The sequence below is a fragment of the Pituophis catenifer genome, unplaced genomic scaffold (genome assembly GCF_029215685.1).
Source record: "Pituophis catenifer annectens isolate HBS135680 unplaced genomic scaffold, rPitCat1.0.hap2 SCAF_7, whole genome shotgun sequence".
Classification (NCBI taxonomy): Eukaryota; Metazoa; Chordata; class Lepidosauria; order Squamata; family Colubridae; genus Pituophis; species Pituophis catenifer.
Window position 1 is genome coordinate 2,599,754 of NW_027256887.1, and position 21,518 is coordinate 2,621,271.

General features: G+C 42.6%; 1 protein-coding gene across 7 annotated transcripts in view; it reads left to right on the forward strand.

Annotated features, from left to right (window-relative positions):
* Nucleotides 1–770: 770 nt before the first annotated feature.
* PPFIBP1 (PPFIA binding protein 1) overlaps nt 771–21,518 on the forward strand; it is a 96,769-nt gene continuing 76,021 nt past the window's right edge. For all 7 annotated transcript variants that reach the window (XM_070947864.1, XM_070947865.1, XM_070947867.1 and 4 more), the window contains exon 1: nt 771–925. The gene's annotated coding sequence lies outside the window, so the exon portion shown is untranslated. The remainder of the gene's footprint in view (nt 926–21,518) is intronic.

Consider the following 21,518-nt stretch of genomic DNA (forward strand, 5'->3'; position numbering starts at 1 on the left):
TCTCCAATCCCAGCCCCCCCACCTTTTTTTTTCACCTGCCCCCCAATTGGACTCCAGACTGGCAGCCCAAATGAGGACCCAGTTTGTGGGGGCAATAAACTGACTTTGTATAAAATATACAAAAGTATGAAGGCTATTGCTTAACGCATTGTAAGCCGCCCTGAGTCTCTGGAGAAAGGCGGCATATAAATCAAAATTTAAAAAAAAAAATGCAAACCTCTTCGACGTCTCTATCTCCCGTCTCTCTCTCTCTTCCTCCCAGAGCAACTTATGGAAACAAAAGTTTCTTTGTTGTTGCAAAAGCAAGCTTTTCGCCATCCGCCCACGGGACGGAGAAATAAAGACCCTCGTCCTGCGCGGCTCTGCACCGTTGCCCACCCCCTCCCACTTAAAAGTGGGTGGGTGGGTGGGTGAAGCGGGCCAGCCTCGCGCGAGAGCCAAGGAGTGGGAGGAACAGATTGGGGAGGAAGAAGGAGAGGAGGGAGTGGATAGAGGCGGGTTTGGCCACGCGTGGGAGGCTTCCCAACGCCCCCCTCCTTTCCCCAGCTTTGCCCCCTTGCTTTCGACCCCTCCCCTGGGCTGTCCTCCCCCAGTGCGTGGATGCCCTCCCCTCCCCACCGCTTCCTCGCAGAGTGACCTTCCCCCTCTCCAATCCCGTCCCTCTCCCTTGCCCATCGCTCCACCTTCCCCTCCAGCTTCTGGGATCGCTCCCCCCACTTTTGGGGGTGGGTGGGTGAGTGGGTGGGAGCAAATTTGGGAAGGAGGAGCGACGTTGCGCTGCGCCCTGGGGTTCTGCCTCTGCTGCTTTGCTCTTCGGGGAAGGAGAAGCCGCAGCTGGGCATGGTTTGAAAAAGTGGGGGGCCCGTCGGAGCCCCGAAGCAGCGGCGGCGCCGGCCACAAACTTCGGGGTCCCCCTCCGATGCTGGTAAGTAAGTGAGTGGGTGGGGTGGGGTTCTGTTTCGCGGGCGCGACCCTGAAGGCTTCCCCACCCTCCCTCTGGCTTTTTTGGGGGAGGGGGGGTCCTTGCTTTCTAGCCAAAAAGTCCTCCGGTTGGGAACCAGGTTTTAAATCTCCACCCCACTCGCGATCTCGCGTGGGTGGGTGGTCTCCTTCGCTCGCCCGCTGGGGGTCTACCAAGCCCCCACGCGGCGGGCCCCCCCGATCCCAGGTTCCTTCCACCCCAAGCAGGAAGTATGAAGTTTGGAGAGCTTGAGTCGGATGAGGAATGATTGATTTATCCCGAGGGTGGCATGGCGTGCGTGGGTGGGTGGGTGGGTGGAGGATGGCTGGACACGGGGCAGGGGCTGGGCAAAAGCAGAGGGAGGGAAAGGGGGAAAAGGGAAGAGGGAAGCTAGGCTGGAAAGAGCATCCTTGGAAATCTCAACCCCCCCCCCCCAAAAAAAGAGCCTTGGGCGGATGTTGGAGCAAGGGTCGTGGACAAGTCGGTTTGCGCCGCTTTTGCGCCCATCCTAAGAGCTCCTCGAGGAAAGGAAAGGGCTCGAGGACTGGCGAAGGAGGCAGAAAAAAAAAAACCCCAGTGCAGATCTTTTCCCGTGAATATTTTTGGGCTGCGAGAGTTTCAAGTTTTCCCCCCTTAAGGCTCGGCGGCTCAGTGGCTGCGAAATGTTAATTAGCCCTCCGCTCCGGCGCTTTATTTAACTTTCTAATTAAAAACCGAGAGGCTAGTTCAAAAATCAAAAATCAAAAAATCAAATCTCAACCCAGAATGGCAGAACCTGAAATCGGGGTCTCTTCCCCACCACCAGCCAGCCTCTTTCCCCCTGTTTTTTAATCCCACCTTGGCAGTTTTTACTATTTTTACTATATAGTTTTTTATATTTTTACTACATAGTTTTTTATATTTTTATTATATAGTTTTTTAGATTTTTACTATATAGTTTTTTATATTTTTATTATATAGGTTTTTAGATTTTTACTATATAGTTTTTTATATTTTTATTATATAGTTTTTTATATTTTTACTATATAGTTTTTTATATTTTTATTATATAGGTTTTTAGATTTTTACTATATAGTTTTTTATATTTTTATTATATAGGTTTTTAGATTTTTACTATATAGTTTTTTATATTTTTATTATATAGTTTTTTATATTTTTACTATATAGGTTTTTAGATTTTTACTATATAGTTTTTTATATTTTTACTATATAGGTTTTTAGATTTTTACTATATAGGTTTTATTCTTCTTCTTCTCATCCTTCCTATTACCCATCTCTTTCTGCTTAACAACTATAACCTTGTTGCTTGTATCTTTACGGTTTATACTGTTTTATTTGGTTTCCTAGTACGATTTGATGGCTTGTTTAGTATTGTATGACTATCACTGAGTGTTGTATCTTACGATTCTTGATGAATGCATTTTTAAATGTTCACTGAGAGCTTTTGCACGGAAGACAAATCCCTTGGGTGTCCAATCACATTTGGCCAATAAAGAATAGAATAGGAATAGGAATAATAGAAATAGAAACAGAAATAGAAATACAGAGTTGGAAGGGACCTTGGAGGTCTTCTAGTCCAACCCCCTGCTTAGGCAGGAAACCCTACAGGACTTCAGACAAATGGTTATCCATCATCTATTTATCTTGAATTCTATCTTCTATCTGTCTTGAATTCTATCTATCTTGAATTCTATCTTCTATTTATCTTGAATTCTCTTCTATTTATCTTGAATTCTATCTTCTATTTATCTTGAATTCTATCTTCTATCTGTCTTGAATTCTATCTATCTTCAATTCTATCTTCTATCTGTCTTGAATTCTATCTATCTTGAATTCTATCTTCTATTTATCTTGAATTCTATCTTCTATTTATCTTGAATTCTATCTTCTATCTGTCTTGAATTCTATCTATCTTCAATTCTATCTTCTATCTATCTTGCTGCAAAACGAACAATGAAATTGGGTTTTTAAAAGAGAGACGAGGTGGGTTAAGCAGAGAGAGAGGGAGGGGGTTTACAAACTTTTTTTTTCCTTTAAAAAGAAATCCAAAAATGATTTTTATTTATTTATTTATTTTGGCTTTATGGACTGCAGAGTTGGCAAAGCCAAGACTGGTCCTTGTTGCCCTTACTTGGGAGAGAGAGAAAAAAAGATTTATGGAACAAATCTGTATCTCGCTTATTCACTGTCTTTCAGATGAGCTGGATGGATAACTCCCCTCCCTCTCTTCCTGTAGTATCTATTTATACTTTAGGTGGCTTTTTCAACCCTGCCAAATCTCTACTCTGCCGGCCTGCTTGAATGTGGAAGTTTTTCCATGGACACAAGCTCCTTTCTCTTTCCTTCCCAACCTGTCCTTCGCCAAGACAGCTGCTGGTAGCTTATTCAGCCGAGCAAAACAAGCCCACCTCTTTCCAAACAGTTTAAAAAAAAAACAAAAAACTGGGGCGGTTTCCTCTACAAGAGGAGTTGGGAGGGAGTAAAATAAAGAGAGGGTGACTCTTGGCTTTGAAGCTCTGGTCTCTTGTGTGTGTGGGGGTCTCAGTTCATTCACGATATCTTTAAAACCCCTTTTGATGTTCTCGGGTGTGTGGAAGAAAATGTTTTTTTTGGGGGCAAACGGAGTGCTGAAACCATAATAATGTTTGTTTGAATAGGAGTTGTAATTTTTCCAGGCACCTTAGGGAGGAGAAAGTTACTAACTCGTGAGCTTTAATGAGCTTTGTCTTTGTTTACCCAAAACCTCTTATCAGAATAACAGAGTGGGAAGGGACCTTGGAGATCTTCTAGTCCAACCCCCTGCTCAGGCAGGAAACCCTACACCGTTTCAGACACATGGTTGTCCCATCTCTTCTTAAAAACTTACATTGTTCTGTTTGTTTCCTAGTGTGATTTGATTGCTTATTAGTATCCTATGACTATCATTAAGATGTTGTATCTTATGATTCTTGATGAATATATTTTATTTTTTCGTTATGTACACCGAGAGCTTATGCACCAAAGACAAATTTATTTATTTATTTATTTATTTATTTATTTATTTATTTATTTATTTATTTATTTATTGAATTTATATCCCGCCCTTGTCTCCGAAGGGACACACAAATTCCTTGTGTGTCCAATCACACTTGGCCAATAAAGAATTCTATTCTATTCTATTCTAAAACCTCCACCCACAATTTCTGGTGGCAAGTTGTTCCACTGACTAATTGTTCTCACTGTCAGGAAATTTCTCCTTGGTTCTAGCTTGCTTCTCTCCTTGGTTAGTTCCCATCCGTTGCTCCTTCTCCTGATTTGGAGAATAGGTTGACCCTCTAATCCACAACAAAACTGTTATTTCCCAGAGTAAGCCTCTGTATATACACTGAGACTTGTTCTGATAAATCTGCAATAAATCGTATTTTCAAATTGTGTTTTTTTTTCCAGTTGTGGTTGGGTTCATCCATTCTGCTAAGGGATATCTGTAGTTTGTCTGTTTTGAACTTAAAATTCCACACCAAGGTAGACATTGCCATAGGTCGAGGGACTACAATCTTAAACACTCAAAGAGCCATTTGGATCTGTTTCCCACAGAAAAGAAAACACCGGGAGCCACAAAAACTGGGTGGGCGTGGCCAACTTGATGTCACTCACTTCCACCCAGTCACATGACCCCCCCTCCCAGCTACACCTACGCAGGTTTTGTGGCTCCCAGTGTTTTCTGTGGGAAACGGGTATCTCTCTGTGTGTCTTTTTCTGTCTGTCTGTCTGTTTGGGAGCCACAGCAGGGGGACAAAAGAGCTGCATGTGGCTCCGGGGCCGCTAGTTGCCAACACCTGTCATAGGTCAACCAAGATTGATGGTTTGATGTTGTGCTAAACAGCCCAATTATAGCCTGAGAAACAAACTGTGGCTTAGTTCATTGTGTGATCTTAGCTGTGGAGAGCTTTAGAAAGATATATTTGTCTGTGCATTGTGGATTTTTATTTTTTTTTAGTGTGTGTGAGAGAGCTGTGTGTCATAGAAGATGGATTTAAAAGATTTTACAATGGGTTCATTCTTTGTCTTCTATTTTCCTGCCACAGAGCCTGTTTGTCTGTTCCAAAGTTGACCCCCAAAAAAGGACAGGAACGGGAGCAGCAATTCCTTCCTTGATTCGCCATAATCCAAATTTACTGTCCAGCTTCTGAAAGACGGTCATTTTATAACTCGTGATTTGAAATGACTTGCAAATTCACATCCTTACTTCTGTACAAGAACGTGGCTTCTAAAAAAACCCCAGGAATTCATTTTAGTAAAATGAAAAGGGGGGTTGGGGTGGAAACCTAAAAAATAAATATTTGTTTCCTCGTTGTGTTACTCTGCACAATATGACTAGGACAAAAACCCACACTGTTCTTAAGACGGGATCGACTGATTCGCCTTGTGTTGTGTTGACAACTAATTCATTTAAGAGAAGAATATTTAAGGTGCATAAAATGAGATAATTTCCAGGAGGGTTTGGTTGGATTGAGTGCGGAATTATTATTGCCATCACGATGAGGTTCTTAGTTCTGCTTATAAAATTGAGGCCAAGCACCAGATTTGGAGCTGATATTTCCATTTTTGTAACAAGAGTTGTCAAAGTCTGGAATATCTTCACCCAATTCCGTTGTTTCAGCTACTAACTCTTAACAGTTTTAATTCTAACTTCACGTTTGTGAACCTGATTTCATGCTTAAGAGGTTCCTAAGGGGATGTATCTAAGTTGACTAAAATCTGTGTCACATTTTAATTTTCATTTCCATTGTGCTCCTTCGAATTTGTAATCTTCTTTTGACAAATAAATGGCCAAATTCCTCATTCAGATTTTGTCTCTGCTGTAAGGTTTCCTACCCTGTTTCCCTGAAAATAAGACCCAATTGGAAAATAAGTCCTAGCAGGATTTTTCAAGATGCTCGTAATATAAGACCTACCCCCCAAATAAGCCCCAGTTAAGATTGTCAGCCAGATGGGTACATTTAGGTACCGTATTTCCCCAAAAATAAGACCTAACCAGAAAATAAGCCCTAATGCGTCTTGTAACTTCAAACGGTCACTGAGTGAACTGTTGTAAGTTAAGGACTAGGTGTAAAAGACGAGTAATTGGATTGAATACAACTCAACAGGTCTAACTAAGGTCTTAAGAAAAGTTGAGTCTTATATTGTTACTTTTTTCCATTTTCTAATTCACTTTTTAAAGCTTAGAATTTAAATTCATTCTTGCCCGAACAGCAAACGGTGATTCATCCATTAATGTTCCATGTCTTTCTTGCTTGTTTTTTTTTAATGTCATTTCCCGGTGAATGGTTTTTTTAGCATCTATCTAGAGTCATCCAACTACTCCACTCTTGAACCAAAATAAGAGTAGCGAGGACAGGCTTTGCTTCGTGATGATGGAGTAGAAGGAGGCCGTGATTTAGTGGATCTCCATTTAATGGACATTTGAGACAAGTCTGTTGCATCCAAAATATTCTGGTTCAGGCAGTTAAATGTAGGTTAATGTAGGTGCATCATTTGCAAATTGCGACGTTCGCAGAGATTTCCATTTGCATGAATGATGTCGTTCTGGGGTCCTCGGTGCTCTCTGAGCTTGGTTGCTTTCTTACAGATGTCTCATTACCAAACTAGGTAACGTCATCAGTGTCAGGAGGGAGTGGGATGTGTGAGGAAGAGGGGGGAAAGGAGGAGGATTGAGGGGTATTTTTCTTCCTGAGCTTGGTTGATTTCTTGCAGACCTTTTATTACCAAACTAGGTAACATCATCAGTGCTAGAAGAGAGTAGGGTTTGCTCTCTTTATATACAATGGGTTGCCCTGTCATAGTTGGTGGAAGTGGCCTTGGTAGTTCCTTCATTACGCTGTTGTTTACTATTAGCTGGATTGCCTGAGTTGGTAGTTCTTTGATTAGGGTATTGTTTACTTCTTGATTGTTGGTCTAGAGTAAATCTGGATCCTAATCTCCCGCTTATCTGGGTGTTGATTGTTGGCCAGGAAGTGCTTTGTTTCCTTCTGATTGTCTCTTTTGAATGGTATGTAGATGTTGTTTATCTCTCTGGGCCTGTTGATGGCTGATTTGTCTGAATGCCAAGGCCTCTAGGAATTCTCTAGCATTTTTTGGACTTAGTTTGATCTAAGGTGCTCATAGTTTCCCAGTTGAAATTATGGTGGAGTCTATCCCTGTACAGGTAATCCTCGACTTACCACAGTTCAGCTAGTGACCAAAGTTACAACGGCACCAAAAAACGTGATTTCTGACTGTTTTTCACAGTTATGACTTTTGCAGGTTACGTAACTGCAAAGTTACGGGCCATGATCACGTGATCAAAATTGAGATGCATGGCAACGGGTTCATATTTATGACGGTTCCATGGTCATGTGGCCGGCATGACTCAATGCCAAAGGCACACGGAACGCTGTTCCCTTCCCACCAAAGGTGGTCCCTATTTTTCTACTTGCATTTATTTTTACGTGCTTTCGAACTGCTAGGTTGGCAGAAGCTGGGACAAGTCACGGGAGCTCACTCCATTACGTGGCACTAGGGATTCGAACCGCTGAACTGCCAACCTTTCGATCGACGAGCTCAACGTGTTAGCCACTGAGCCACCACCTCCCTTAAAGTAAAGCCACATAAATACATAAATCGAAACATAGGTGAAGAACAGAATGAAAAAAGAAATTCAAATTTATGAGTAAAAGTAAAAAGTAAATAAAGATAATAAAGTTAAAAAAAATAATAAGATTGTGGTTGGTAGGGGAACATTGCTATCTATATTGTCTAAAAGATTAGTAATAATATAATCCCTTGCAAGGTTGGGCCCCAGATTTTGTAAAATGTCGGTCCGTAGCTGTCGATGTTAGTGTGTCTTGTAGGATAGATGGGCTGTTACGGTACCCAAAAAATAAAATAAAAAATGCCTTGGAGTTTATTTTCAGTATTATATACATTTGAGAGGCAGGGCCTAAAACCGAAAGGATAAAACTTTCCACTTTGACTTTTTAAACACCGACCCTGAAATATATCCTGCTTTTCAAAAAACTGGAGATAAGCTGCAGTACTTTGGCCTGGTTTCCACTCTATTCCCTAAGTAGCTTTTCTGATTTTAAAGATGAATGTCAAACCGTTTGTAAAAAAAAATAAATAAATATGGAGAGGGAGCAACTAATCCGAATGAATCTCATATTTTAATTCAAAAAGAGATTTTAAGGGTGTTTAAAAAACAAAACAAAAACGGGCTGTTGGAATTGGGTCCCCCCCCTCCCCCGCTTTGCTGGAGAGTGTGACAGTAAATTGGTTGGAAAGCAGATGGAAGAAGCAAATTTTCATGTTCCCTAAATTTTAACTCCACCGTGAGCATATTCGAGAGTAAAGACATTTTGCCAAAGAGCTTTGATATACACCAACATGTATAAATGTCTATATTTTATCTCCCTTTATACACATACCATACAGGAATAAATAAATACCCAGTTAGGTAACATCATCAGTTCTAGAAGGGAGGGAAGAGGAGGAGGAGGAGGAGGAGGAGGAGGAGGAGGAGGAGGAGGAGGAGGAGGAGGAGGAGGAGGAAGAAGGAAGATGATGGCTATGGGGTCCTTGGTGCTCTCTGAGCTTGATGGTTTCCTTGCAAACATTTCATTACCCGACTAGCTAACATCATCAGTGCTAGAAAGGAGTGGGGTGTGCATTATATCATCTGTATAACAACATGAATGCAGATGTCAGTCTCTGAAAATGATTAGCTCCCACACAAAGGGAGCTTGTCCCATTGCTTTCCATGTGTAGAGAAAGGCGTCTTCAACTCCTAGTATACCCACCTTAATTCCAGCAAGAGCCCAAATCTTGCTTGCAAACACTCCTTTGCATCTTCCCGCATCTTTACCTTTTTCCATGAGTCTTGTGGTGTGTAAATATTCCTCAGTGCGGTTGGCGGGTTGCCTTGGATTCGATGCCAAATAGGATCACAGATATTGCTTCTGAAAGCAAACCAGTTTATTTGCAAGATTGGCCAGCAGCTGGGTAGGACAGACTTGGGAATTTGTCGATGAGGCTACTTTAATGAGTGGGACACAGCTGATTTCCTCTTGTGCCTTTCTGGAATTGAATCTGGAGGATTTGCACAATTATTTTCCACTTTGGAATTGAATCTGGAGGATTTGCACAACCCCGTTCCTTTCTGGAATTGACTCTGGAGGATTTGCACAACTGTGTTCCCCTTTCTGGAATTGACTCTGGAGGATTCGCACAACCATATTCCTTAAAAGTTGTGCACGTTGCTATGGGCAACTTCTGCAAGGAATCTTCTAGCTGCTGCATTAAATACAATATTTTGGGAAAGATGATTGTAAGCTCAATTGTATCTACAGAAAATAGGAAGTGTCTCTATCATCCAAGCACTGCCTAGGGCCATGAGGCTTAAGACATTTTTTTCTGGATCCTGTACTCTGGATACGAATCCCCTGCTATGTGTGGTAGCTTCATAAGCAACATCTAAGCATCACTGTTGTGCTACACATGTCAAGCCAGAGAAGTCCAGATGCATGGACCACAACTCTTAAGGAACGGCCAAGGCAGCTGTTGAATTCTAGTTCACATCTAGAAATTGTGTAGTTTGGAAAGAACAGCGTTAAGAAGAAGCAAAGTTTTTGAACAAAATTATGAAGGCTTGATTGTCGATCTCGGAGTAGGAAAGTTCAGAGGCTGTTGGGAAGTTGGTGAGCAGAGAATAGCAAGAGCGTTGCACGCTTGGCGAACAAGAAGGAAACCATTTGAAGAGTTGCAGTTGAATTGTGTTAAGTAAACTCTACCCTTCTTAAGAAAACACGATGGAGAACTTACTTGGACGTACACGTTCTTGTTGAAACATCTACCTCGAACCTGAGATTTGGATCTACATCCTTAACTGCTTTAAGCCTTGAGCAATGAGGGTGAATCAACTTTATGGCAGGAATTTTGTAACACAAGGAAAGGGAAACAACATGGATCATAAATTACTGGATGTATTAAATTACCTTAATGAAGTACAAAATAACAACAACATGGCAGGAATTTGAGGGTTTATTGAAAAGAACGGGATGGGCTCCTAACAGCTTAACTGGTTCCCATGAACAAATTAATCCAGTATATCTCAAAGAGTATGTTACAATGAGTGCTTTTTTTGGGTTCCTTGCTTCCTTTCCATGCACTGGTGAACTTTTGAGCTTTGTAGAATGTAGAATAACAGAGTTGGAAGGGACTTTGGAGGTCTTCTAATCCAACCCCTTGCTTAGGCAGGAAACCCTCTACCGTTTCAGAAAAATGGTTGTCCAATCTCTTCTTAAAAACCTCCAATGTTGGAGGATTCACAAATTCTGGTGGCAAGTTGTTCCACTGGTTAATTGTTCCAAATGTCTGGAAATTGCTCCTTCGTTCTAGGTTGCTTCTCTCCTTGGTTAGTTTCCATCCGTTGCTTCTTGTCCTGCCCTCTGGTGCTTTGGAGACTAGGTTGACCCCCTCCTCTCTGTGGCAGCCCCTCAAATATAAGAAGACTGCTATCATGTCTCCCCTGTTCCTTCTCTTCACTAGCCAACCATACCCAATTCCTGCAACCGTTCTCCGTATGTTTGAGCCTCCAGTCCCCTAATCCTCCTGGTTGCTCTTCTCTGCGCTCTTTCTAGAGTCTCAACCTCTTTTTTACTTACTGATAACGTGGGAAATTGCAACTGATCGTCTATAAAGATTTCTTTTAAATATTTAACATTAATGAGAAGAAGGAACCATTATTTCTTCAAATCTAGGGACTTGTCTGCTATTTTTGTTTTTGCAAAATTCACCGTGGAAAATGTGTTGGTTGATTAGTCTTACAACATCCGTATCGGATCCAACAAAGATAAAATACAAGACCGATTTCCAGGATAAAGTAGGTAAAAGAAACACAATAATAAAATACAGTTAGTTCTCAACTTTTACAACCACAATGGAGCCCAACATTTATGTTGTTAAGTGAGACATTTGTTAAGTGACCTTTGCCTCATTTAACGACTTTTCTTGCTTGACATCTGTTAAGGCTATCACCACGGTTGTTAAATTAATAACACCGGTTGTTAAGCGAATCGGGCTTCCCCATCGACTTGGCTCGTCAGAAGGTTCACAAAAGGGGATCATGTGACGGTCATAAATGTGAATCAGTTGTCAAGCATACAACTGTAAGTCACGTGACCTGGAAGAGGCCGCATCGGTCATAACTGTGAAAAACGGTCATTACTGGGAATGGCCAACCATCATTACTGTGAAAAAATGTTTTTCAGTGGCGTTGTAACTTCAAACCGTCACTAAGTGAACTGTTGTAAATCGGGGATTACCTGTACATATGTGATAAACACGAAGACATAATATTCAGTGAAATATTTCGCCTTTATACGATGCTCTGGTTATGTTCCACCTAACGGATTCTTAGCTGAACTGCCGTGTCTAATAAACTTTGCAATGGGTAGATATTACAACGCAGGAAGAAATAGGGCAATGTACGATTTAGGTCACAATGGGCTGTTTTTTTTTTTTCCCCCAAGTAGAGGAATTTTAAATATCTAAACTTCAAAAGGCATAGAGTTTTCTTTAAAAAAAAAAAAAGTTGTATTAAAAAGTAAGACTTTCCAGCACTCCATTCTGGAGTTTGTAAAGTTTTTTTGCACCTGGGTGTTGTGGTCTGCCAGCAGCCTGCAGAGCTGGCAGCGGAGTCGGACAGTGAGGAGGCTGGGGAGGAACATGGGCCAGTGCTGGAGTCTGGGGAAGGCCCGGACGAGGCTTCTGCGTCAGAGGCAGAGTTGGGGCCAGGCCATCTGGGAGTGATGCGCGGAGGAGCCTGTTCCTAGTGCGCACATGAGCAGAGGAGGAACCTGTTCCTAGTGCGCACATGAGCAGAGCTGCCAGAAGGCACGAACAGTTAAAACAAAAGGGACGACTAGGGAGTAAGGCCTGGAGATGATTGGCCCCTTCCATAAGGCTTAAAAGAGAGCAAAAGTACGTGGGCCCTTTGCAGGAAAGCAACATTGTGAATTCTGTTCCAAGTCGGCATCTCTGTTTGATTCTGGATTCTGTGTGGCTTTGCCAAGTAGGTCTTTGGCAGAGTGTCAAGAGAGATAAAGGTTGGCGATTATCCCGAAGGATTTCTCCCGAAGGACTTTTTGCAACTAATTGGGACTCGGCTGTGAATGAACGTAATTCACAGCTGTTGCAATAAAAGAGGTTTTGGGGAATACTCGTGTGTTTTAATGACTCAGGAAGCCGAGGTCACAACACTGGGATGGAAGGCTAGCACATGAAGGCATTGTGGTAAAGAGACTGTAATTATACAGATTACGTCTTGTATAGCGTATTATTAGCACTGCGGGTGATCTGATTTACTGATCTTATTCTAATCTCAAAAGAGGCACTTTTGTGTGACTTCGTAGGCTTGGAATCTGCTGGAGATCTACTCTTAAAATTTCACTGTTCTGTGTTTCTGGAGATGAGGGCCATTCGAATTCAGATGTTTGCTTGGGGCTGCACTCTTCTTTCTTCCTCTGAACAGCTTCGGAGAGTGAACAAGACGAACAGATGGTCCTCATTTAGTGACCGTTCAAAGTTACAACGGCACTGAAAATAGCAACTTAAGTTAGGACCGTTTTTCGCACTTAACGACCGTTGCATCCACCATCCCCGTGGTCACGTGATCGAAATTCAGAGGCTTGGCAACTGGCGTGGATTTAGGATGGCTGCAGGGGCCCCGAGTCACATGATCCCATTTTGCGACCTTCTGATGAAGAAAAGCCAACCGGGAAGCCAGATTCACTTAACAACCAAGAAAGGTCATAAAGTGGGGGCAAAATCTCACTTGTGAAATATCTTTCGCGTAGCAGGAGAAATTTGGGGCTCCATATTGGTCGTTAAGTCGAGGACTTGTATGTCGTGTTTTTTCCCCCCAAGTCTCTTATGACAAAGGCCGGCGAGAGTTCAACAGATCCGATACTATTTCTTGATATTTTTTTTCCCCACGTACCAGCAGAGTAGAATTACTTCTGCTTGAATTCACTTCGCCTACATCTATCAAGTCGGATCTTCTCTGGGCCAAAGTGAAAAGCAGCAATTGCAAAAAAAATACACGTGGATGTAGTACATGCACGGCGATTTAGGAAGGAGAAGAAATTTAGAAAGAAAGATTTGCTAGGCCAGGGGTCAGCAAACTTCGGCTCTGAAGCTGCATGTGGCTCTTTGGGCCCTCTGCTGTGGCTCCCTGTCAAGTGATCCCACCACTGGCTGGCCCCACCCCTCGCCCTCCCCTCCCAGTCACTCCTCGCCTGGCCTGAAAAGGTAAGGGCGACGGGGGGGGGGGGATGGAGAAATGGCCATGGCAGAGCCAGAGAGATACAGAGAGAGGGGGAGAGAGAGAGACATAGAGAGATACAGAGAGAGAGGGAGAGAGAGAGACATAGAGAGATACAGAGAGAGAGGGAGAGAGAGACATAGAGAGATATAGAGAGAGTGGGAGAGAGAGAGACATAGAGAGATACAGAGAGAGAGGGAGAGAGAGACATAGAGAGATATAGAGAGAGTGGGAGAGAGAGACATAGAGAGATACAGAGAGAGGGAGAGAGAAACAGAGAGATATAGAGAGGGAGAGGGAGAGAGAGAGACATAGAGAGATACAGAGAGAGAGGGAGAGAGAGAGAGACATAGAGAGATAGAGAAAGGGAGAGAGAGACATAGAGAGATACAGAGAGAGGGGGAGAGAGAGAGACATAGAGAGATACAGAGAGAGGGGGAGAGAGAGAAACAGAGAGAGATACAGAGGGAGAGGGAGAGAGAGAGACAGATACAGAGAGAGAGGGAGAGAGAGAGAGACATAGAGAGATAGAGAAAGGGAGAGAGAGACATAGAGAGATACAGAGAGAGAGGGAGAGAGAGAGACAGAGAGATACAGAGAGAGAGGGAGAGAGTGGGGGAGGGAGGGAGGGAGGAGAGAGAGAGATGTCAAAATGATTTTGTGGTTCCTGATGTTTTTTAACAACTGGTTCTCTGCCCTAATGACCGGCTGGGTAGGCGTGGCTAGGGAAGGTCATATGACTGGTGGAAGTGAGTGACATCGAGTTGGCCATGCCCACTCAGGTTTTGTGGCTCCCGGTGTTTTCTTTTCTGTGGAAAATAGGTCCAAATGGCTCTTTGAGTATTTAACGTTGCAGATCCCTGTGCTAGGCGAACACCGCAGGGCCTCAACTCCGTAAGGGAACGTGTCCTAGTACCAGCGTCCTAGTACCTCAACCGAGTACCTTCTTAAGATGTACGATTATTATTGTTGTTGTTGTTGTTGTTGTTATGCCTGGACACACGCCACCCATTACGACGTTCCACACACACACACAAAACCCTGTTCAGGTTGTTATTTCACTGGAAATCAGACACGGAGGAAAACGTGTTCGTAGAGAGCAAGGCCGAGCATCTTCTGGCCCGCTTCCCACCACCGAACATGAGAAAGACACCAGGTGACATCCACTTGTCACCCTGGAAGTAATCGTGGCTTCTCCAGGGATGGGAGGAAAGGGGTGGGGTGGGGGGTGGGGAGAAGGAAGACCTCGTGTCCCCGTTTCATAAAACCGCAAGACAGAATGAGGTCAGCCTTTGCAATTGTCTCTCCTTAAAGTAGCCGTGAACCCTTGAATTGGACTTGGGGAAGGCGGGCATCAACAACGCCAGAGGAGCGATGGTGGGAGATTTCTAGAAGGTCTTCCAAAAGATGGAAATCTTTTGACATGGGTATCTCTCCATTTTTTCCCCCCAGAAGGTCTGCCTGGGTCTCTCTCTCTCTCTCTCTCTCTCTCTCTCTCTCTCTCTCTCTCTCTCTCTCTCTCTCTCCTCCCCCTCTCCCTCCCTCTCTCTGTTTCTGTCTCTGTCTCTCTCCTCCCCCCTCCCTCTCTTTCTCTGTTTCTCTGTCTCTCTCTCTCTCCTGTCTCTCTCTCCTCCCCCTCTCCATCCCTCTCTTTCTCTCTCTCTGTCTCTTCTCTCTATCTCTCCTCTCTCTCTTCCTTCTCTCCCTCCCTCCCTCTCTCTTTCTGTGTCTGTCTCTCTCCTCTCTCTCTCCCTCTGTGTCTGTCTCTCTCCTCTCCTCTCTCCTCCCCTTTTTCTCTCTCTCTCTCCCTCCCTCTCCCTCTCTCTCTGTTTCTATCTCTCTCTCTCCTCCCGCCTCTCCCTCCCTCTCCCTCTTTCTGTTTCTGTCTCTCTCTCTCTCTCTCTCTCCTCCCCCTCTCCCTCCCTCCCTCCCTTTCTCTGTTTCTCTGTCTCTCTCTCCTCCCCCTCTCCGTCCCTCTCTTTCTCTCTGTTTCTCTCTCTCTGCCTCTTCTCTCTGTCTATCTCTCCTCTCTCTCTTCCCCCTCTCCCTCCTTCCCTCTCTCTTTCTCTGTTTCTGTCTCTCTTTGTCTCTCTCTCCTGTCTCTCTCCTCTTTCCTTCCCGTCTCTCTCTCTGTTTCTGTCTCTTTCTCTGTGTCTCCTCTCTCTCTCTCCTCCCCTCTCTCCCTCCCTCTTTCTCTCTCTGTCTCTGTATCTATCTATCTATCTATCTATCTATCTATCTATCTATCTATCTATCATCACCTATCTATCTACCTTGTTTCCCCAAAAATAAGACCCTGTCTTCTATTTTTTTGAACCCTGAAATAAGCACTTGGCCTTATTGCCATGCGCTCAAAATTGGGCTTATTATCAGGGGAGGTCTTATTTTGGGGGAAACTGGGTATATCTGACTTGACTCTTCTTCATTGCCGAAAACATTAACAAAGACTTCCATTGTTGGAAGCAATTTAATTTTCCCTCTGAGCTTTGTCGGGGGTAGAGTATTTTTTCCAAGCGCATAGAAAAATCTGTAGGTCACTTATTCCAATAAAGCTCTGACATTCTCGGCTATACTTACACACACACACACACACACACACACACACACACACACACACACACACACAAAAACAGACACACAACCCAGGCAATTTGGCCTGTTGCTAATTAAATCAGCCTTGGTAGATTGTACCTAATTTTGGTTTCATTTCTCTGAAAAATAACAGGTTGCAATAATAGGAAACCCGTCTACGGTGGAAGCAACCATAAAATGTTTTATTTTGCAGTAGCTTTTATAGCAATGAGATTCCCCCAAGCACAACAGCATATGGAAAGTTTCTCAGTCGATATATATATCTATATATGTCCATGGGGGAAAAAAAAACACACCCACAAAACAGAAATAATCAAAAGCCTTTGGAACATTTCGAACGATAAAATCGTAGCCAGAATTGGAAGGAAACCTGTTTTAAATCAGAATCATTCCAGTGGGTTTTTTCTTTTGGCAAGATAACGTGTTTATTATTTTTTTTGTTTTAAAAAAAGCCAATTAAAATATACCCTGTTGCATTAAGGCCCGGAAACTAAAATATTGACATGCAAAAGCATGAATTTCGAGGCGCAGGAATGGATGAGTTAGCTACTCCTTTCCTATCAAGTTTCTGGAAGCAAGACGTGAATTTATTTTCCTCGCTGAACCGGTTTTTCCTATTTCTGTCTGTCAGTCCTGGCAAGTCTACAGCTTGTGAAGTTGCAGCAGCTGTCTTTACAAATCGTCGGGAAAAATCACAAGTTTCTGGTTTTATCTGCTCGTGTATATCTGAGAGCCCATTTAAGAGGAAATGCAGAAAGAATCCCAGTTTGACGAGACCTTCCTGTAAAGGGAACCTCTTTGTTTCTTTTTTTTTGGGGGGGGGTGTTGTTTGGCTTCAGTAGTTAAACCTGCTCATCTTGTTTGACGTAAATGTATGACAATGTGTAGGTAGAGTTCTGAGAATCTCCCATCGTGAAAAGGAGGAGTTGTGTGAATAACTGATCTTTTTTTTTTTTTTAAAGAGATTTCTTTGGCTACTACGAACTTTGGTAACAGGTGATATGTGAAATTACCCACTTTCCCATGGATTTTTATGAGTTTGCATAAAACATTTACCTTCCCAGTCGTGATGGCCACTTAGAAAGTCCTCCATATGTGGAATTTGTCCATTGTTTTTAAAGAGAGATAGGATTTTAGGCTTCACACCACTGATAACGTATTTTTTCTTGGGTGGTGCATAAAAAAGAGACTGTAGGAAGCCACCTCCCCAGATTGAAATATTCTTTATTCTTAATATTAAGAGAGGCAGGATAGAAGATTTCCCCAAAGGAGAAATGGAGAAACGTGTTCTTAAAAGCAGAAAGCAGACCCAGTCTTTCTTAACCGCCTCAAGCAGAAACACTCAAGACTTTAGAGGTGAATACTTGGCACCTATTAAGAAAGACTGGGCCAATCTATTTGTAAACAAAACTCACAGAAGGTTGGAGCTGATGGGATTAAAATCTACATACCTCCACCCAAAATTCTAAGGACAGGACAGGACCTTTAGGACAGTGGTGGGATTCAGGCAGTTCGCACCACTTCGGGAGAACCGGTTGTTAACTTTTTCAGCAGTTTGGTAAACCGGTTGTTGGAAGAAATCATTAGGGCAGAGAACCGGTTGTTAAATTATTTGAATCCCACCACTGCTTTAGGACATAATAGGATTTACCCACCACCGTTGAAATAAATAAAAGTCACAAGGCTCACTACATTGCACAACCCCTCTGGAGCATCTCAAACTGCAAAAACCCAGAACCCTAAAAAAGAGCCATCTACTCGCTCAGCCATTTGGTCAGCCACCCCAGAAACATTTGCTGCTGTCCCTGAGGTTTCTTGGAAACCACATAAACCTTCTTTCCTTGCAGCTAGTCCTCTCTCTCTCTTTTTTTTAAAAAAAAACAGCTTTAGTAGAAATTAAAAAATAAAAGTCGTTTCACGGCAGAAGGAAGGTGTTCTCAAGAAAATAGATGCTTCTGTGCTAATATTGCCAAGTCTTTCTATAAGGCTAGGGCAGGATTTTTTTCCTGCAGGGCAGATTGCAAATGTGATTAAGATAAATTGGTTTGCGTGGCATCTTCTGAGTAGAGTAAATTTTCCCTCGGAGGCTCCTAGTCTGTCATTTAGTCTCTTGCCATGTTCGACTAGCTCAAAAATTGAATGTAATTATTGCTCTGCCTTGTCTGGCGACGTTAGCCAACAAAGGCATGTTCTGAGATCAACAAGATAGAAACATTTTGAGACAAATTGCCCTTGATAATTACACTGGTATCCTATTGATGAATCGGAATCAAGCTGGAAGGGACCTTGGGAGGTCTTCTAGTCCAGCCCCCTGCTCAAGCAGGAGATCCCATACCATTTCAGACAAGTAGCTGTCCAATCTCTTCTTGAAAACCTCCAGGGATGGAGCATTCACAACTTCTGGTGGCAAGCTGTTCCACTGGTTAATTGTCCTCACCGTTAGGAAGCTTCTCCTTAATTCCAGGTTGCTTCTCTCCTTGATGAGTTTCCGTCCAGTTGCTTCTTGTCCTGCCTTCTGGTGCTTTGGAGAATAATTTGACCCCTTCCTCTTTGTGGCAGCCTCTCAAATGCTACTATCATGTCACGCCTAGTCCTCCTTTTCTCTAGACGGGTCAAATCCTACAACTGTTTTTCAAATGATTTCGTCTCCAGGCCTTGAATCATCTTCGTTGCTCTTCTCTGCACTTCTTCCAAAGTCTCAACATCTTTTTTTTTGTAATGTGGTGACCAAAAACTGGATGCAGCATTCCAGGTGTGGCCTTACTAAGGCTTTGTAAAGTGGTACTAATACTTCACGTGATGTTGATTCTATGCCTCTGTTTATACAACCAAGCATTGTATTAGCTTTTTTGGCGGCTGCCGCACACGGCTGGCTCATGTTGAACTCAGTGTAGTATACAGGTAGCCCTGGACGTGCAACAATTCACTTAGTGACCGTCCAGAGTTCCAACAGCACGGAAAAAAGTGACTTATGACCGTTCTTCACACTTACGACCTTTGCAGCATCTGCTTTACATTTGGATGCTTGTCCACTGACTCATATTTACGACGGTTGCAGTGGGTCACGTGATCCCCTTCTGCGATCTTCTGACCAGCAAAAATCCACGGGATCCCAGATTCACTTAACAACTAAACAGCGGCAGTGATTCACTTAACAACCGTGGCAAGAAAGGTCGTAAAACGGCCTTTCCGTCATAAAATTTATGACCATTGTGTTGTCCAGAGGCCACAAGATCCCCCTTTGATGACCTTCAGACAATCAAAGTCAGTGGGGAAGCCAGATTCACTTAACAACCGTGTGACTCACTTAACGACTGCAGTGATTCACATTTTTTCCTCTATTTGTGGTTCAATTGTGGTCGTAAATCAAGGACTAACTGTAAAAGGAATCAGGAGCTGGAATTAAAACGATTTGGTTAGCTTTAATCATGATGCATTGGGTTGTTTAGCAAATGGTCTTTCACAGAATAAGGAGGGAAACCAACATTTTCACTTTCAGTTCAAAGATGTTGAGACCATAGAAAGAGTGCAGAGAAGAGCAACAAAGAGGATTAGGGGAATATGAAGAATGATTGCTGGAATTGGGTATGTCTAGTTTGATGAAAAGAAGGACCAGGGTTGACATGATAGCCATGTTCCAATATCTCAGGGGCTGCCCCAAAGAAGAGGGAGTCAAGCTATTCTCCAAAGCTCCTGAAGGTAGGACAAGAAGCAATGGATGGAAACTAATCAAGGAGAGAAGCAACCTAGAACTGAGGAGTAAATTCCTGACAGTGAGGACAATTAATCAGTGGAACAACTTGCCTGCAGAAGTTGTGAATGCTCCAACACTGGAAGTTTTTAAGAAGAGGTTGGATAACCATTGTCTGAAGTGTTGTAGGGTTTCCTGCCTAAGCAGAGGGTTAGACCAGAAGACCTCCAAGGTCCCTTCCAACTTTGATATTTTATTCTATTCTACTCATTTATCCATGCATCAATTCCTCAACCCAATTCCTTTGGACAACATTTGATTGAAATGCAATTAAATGTTAGCATTCAGTGCGGCAACATTATTCAAACTCCGTGGCATTTCTGTGGTATTAAAGATAATGGACTTTACAAACGAGAAAGGTTTTCCTTGTTCTTCTCCTTCCAGACATTTGTGTATGTGTGTTTTTGGAACTGCCCAGGATTTCTGCGCAGGATTTTCGGAAGTGGTTTCCTTGTTCCAAAAGTGCTTTTACAGCAGTGGCCAAAATTGTGGAAACCTTTTGAGAAAAAGTGTTATTTTCTCAAACCAGCTAATAACACCACTTTTTTTTTTTTTTTTTGAGTAGTACCATAAAATTATATATCAATGGAAAGATCATTTAATCAAGAATGTAACACAATAACTTTTAGGAAGGATTTGCTATTAGAATAGCAGTTACAGTAGAAAGAAGAAAAGTGAAACAGGTAGAAAAAACGAGATACACAAAAATGATCACTATAGAAAAAGCGAGATATGCAAAAATGATCCCCATGTCAGTTAATCCTTAGTTGGGTAACCTTTAGCATAAATTATGGCCTTACAATGTCTTCCCATGGAGTGAACCAAGTCTTTTAGTTCTGCAGCTGTTAATGTGAAACCAAGATTGAATGATGGCTTCTATTAACTGGGTTTTATTGCTGGGTCGTTTCTGACTAACAAGTTTCTTTAGTCGGCTCCATAGATTTTCAATTGGATGAAGGTCTGGGCTATTCCCAGGCCATTCCATCAGTGGAATAGGATTCTCTTGAAACTCCAAGAAAAAAAAGTGGTGTTATTAGCCATCAAACCTCAAAAATACACTTTTCCCAAAAGGTTTCCACAATTTTGGCCACAACTGTAAAGGCAACTTTCTGATTTTTCTGTTAAGATGTTTTGCTTCTCACCGAAGAAGCTTCTTCAGGTCTAACTTTAGCTGGATGCGAAAGGCCTCAAAGAAAAATCGGAAAGTCCAGTTTTAAAATAAAATAAAATTAAAATTAAAATAAAAGCACTTTTGGGAACAACCATGATCTGGATGAACGAGAACCTCCATAAACATTCAAATGGATGCACAATACAGGGCAAGATTGCCTCGTGTGAACAATTTTTTTCAGAAAAAAAACGTTGATTATTCATTGAATTTGATTACTCATCTTCATTAAGGAATCATCACGGAACAATTTACAGATTCCCCAGGGCATTTTAAAAAGTAAAACCAGACAATAGGACATCGTTTTGGAAAAGCAGGACTAAAATGGAATATATTATAAACTTTCTAATTGCCACGCTTGGTGCCTTAACTACCATATTTTTCGGACTATAAGACGCAGCTAAATTTAGAAGAGGAAAACAAAACAAAACAAAAATGGTTTTGGCCTCCCTTTTTTCAGGCCTTTTTCCCGCTCTTTTCCAGTCTTTTTTTTCAGCCTGTTTCCGGGGCTTTTTTCGGCCCATTTTCAAGGCTTTTTCTGGTCCGTTTTCGAGGCTTTTTCTGGTCCATTTTCAAGGCTTTTTCTGGTCCATTTTTGAGGCTTTTTGTGGCCCGTTTTGGGGCTTTTTTGGCCTGTTTTCGGGGCTTTTTTCGGCTCATTTTTGAGCTTCACAAATGGGACCGAAAAGCCCTGAAAATGGGCCGAAAA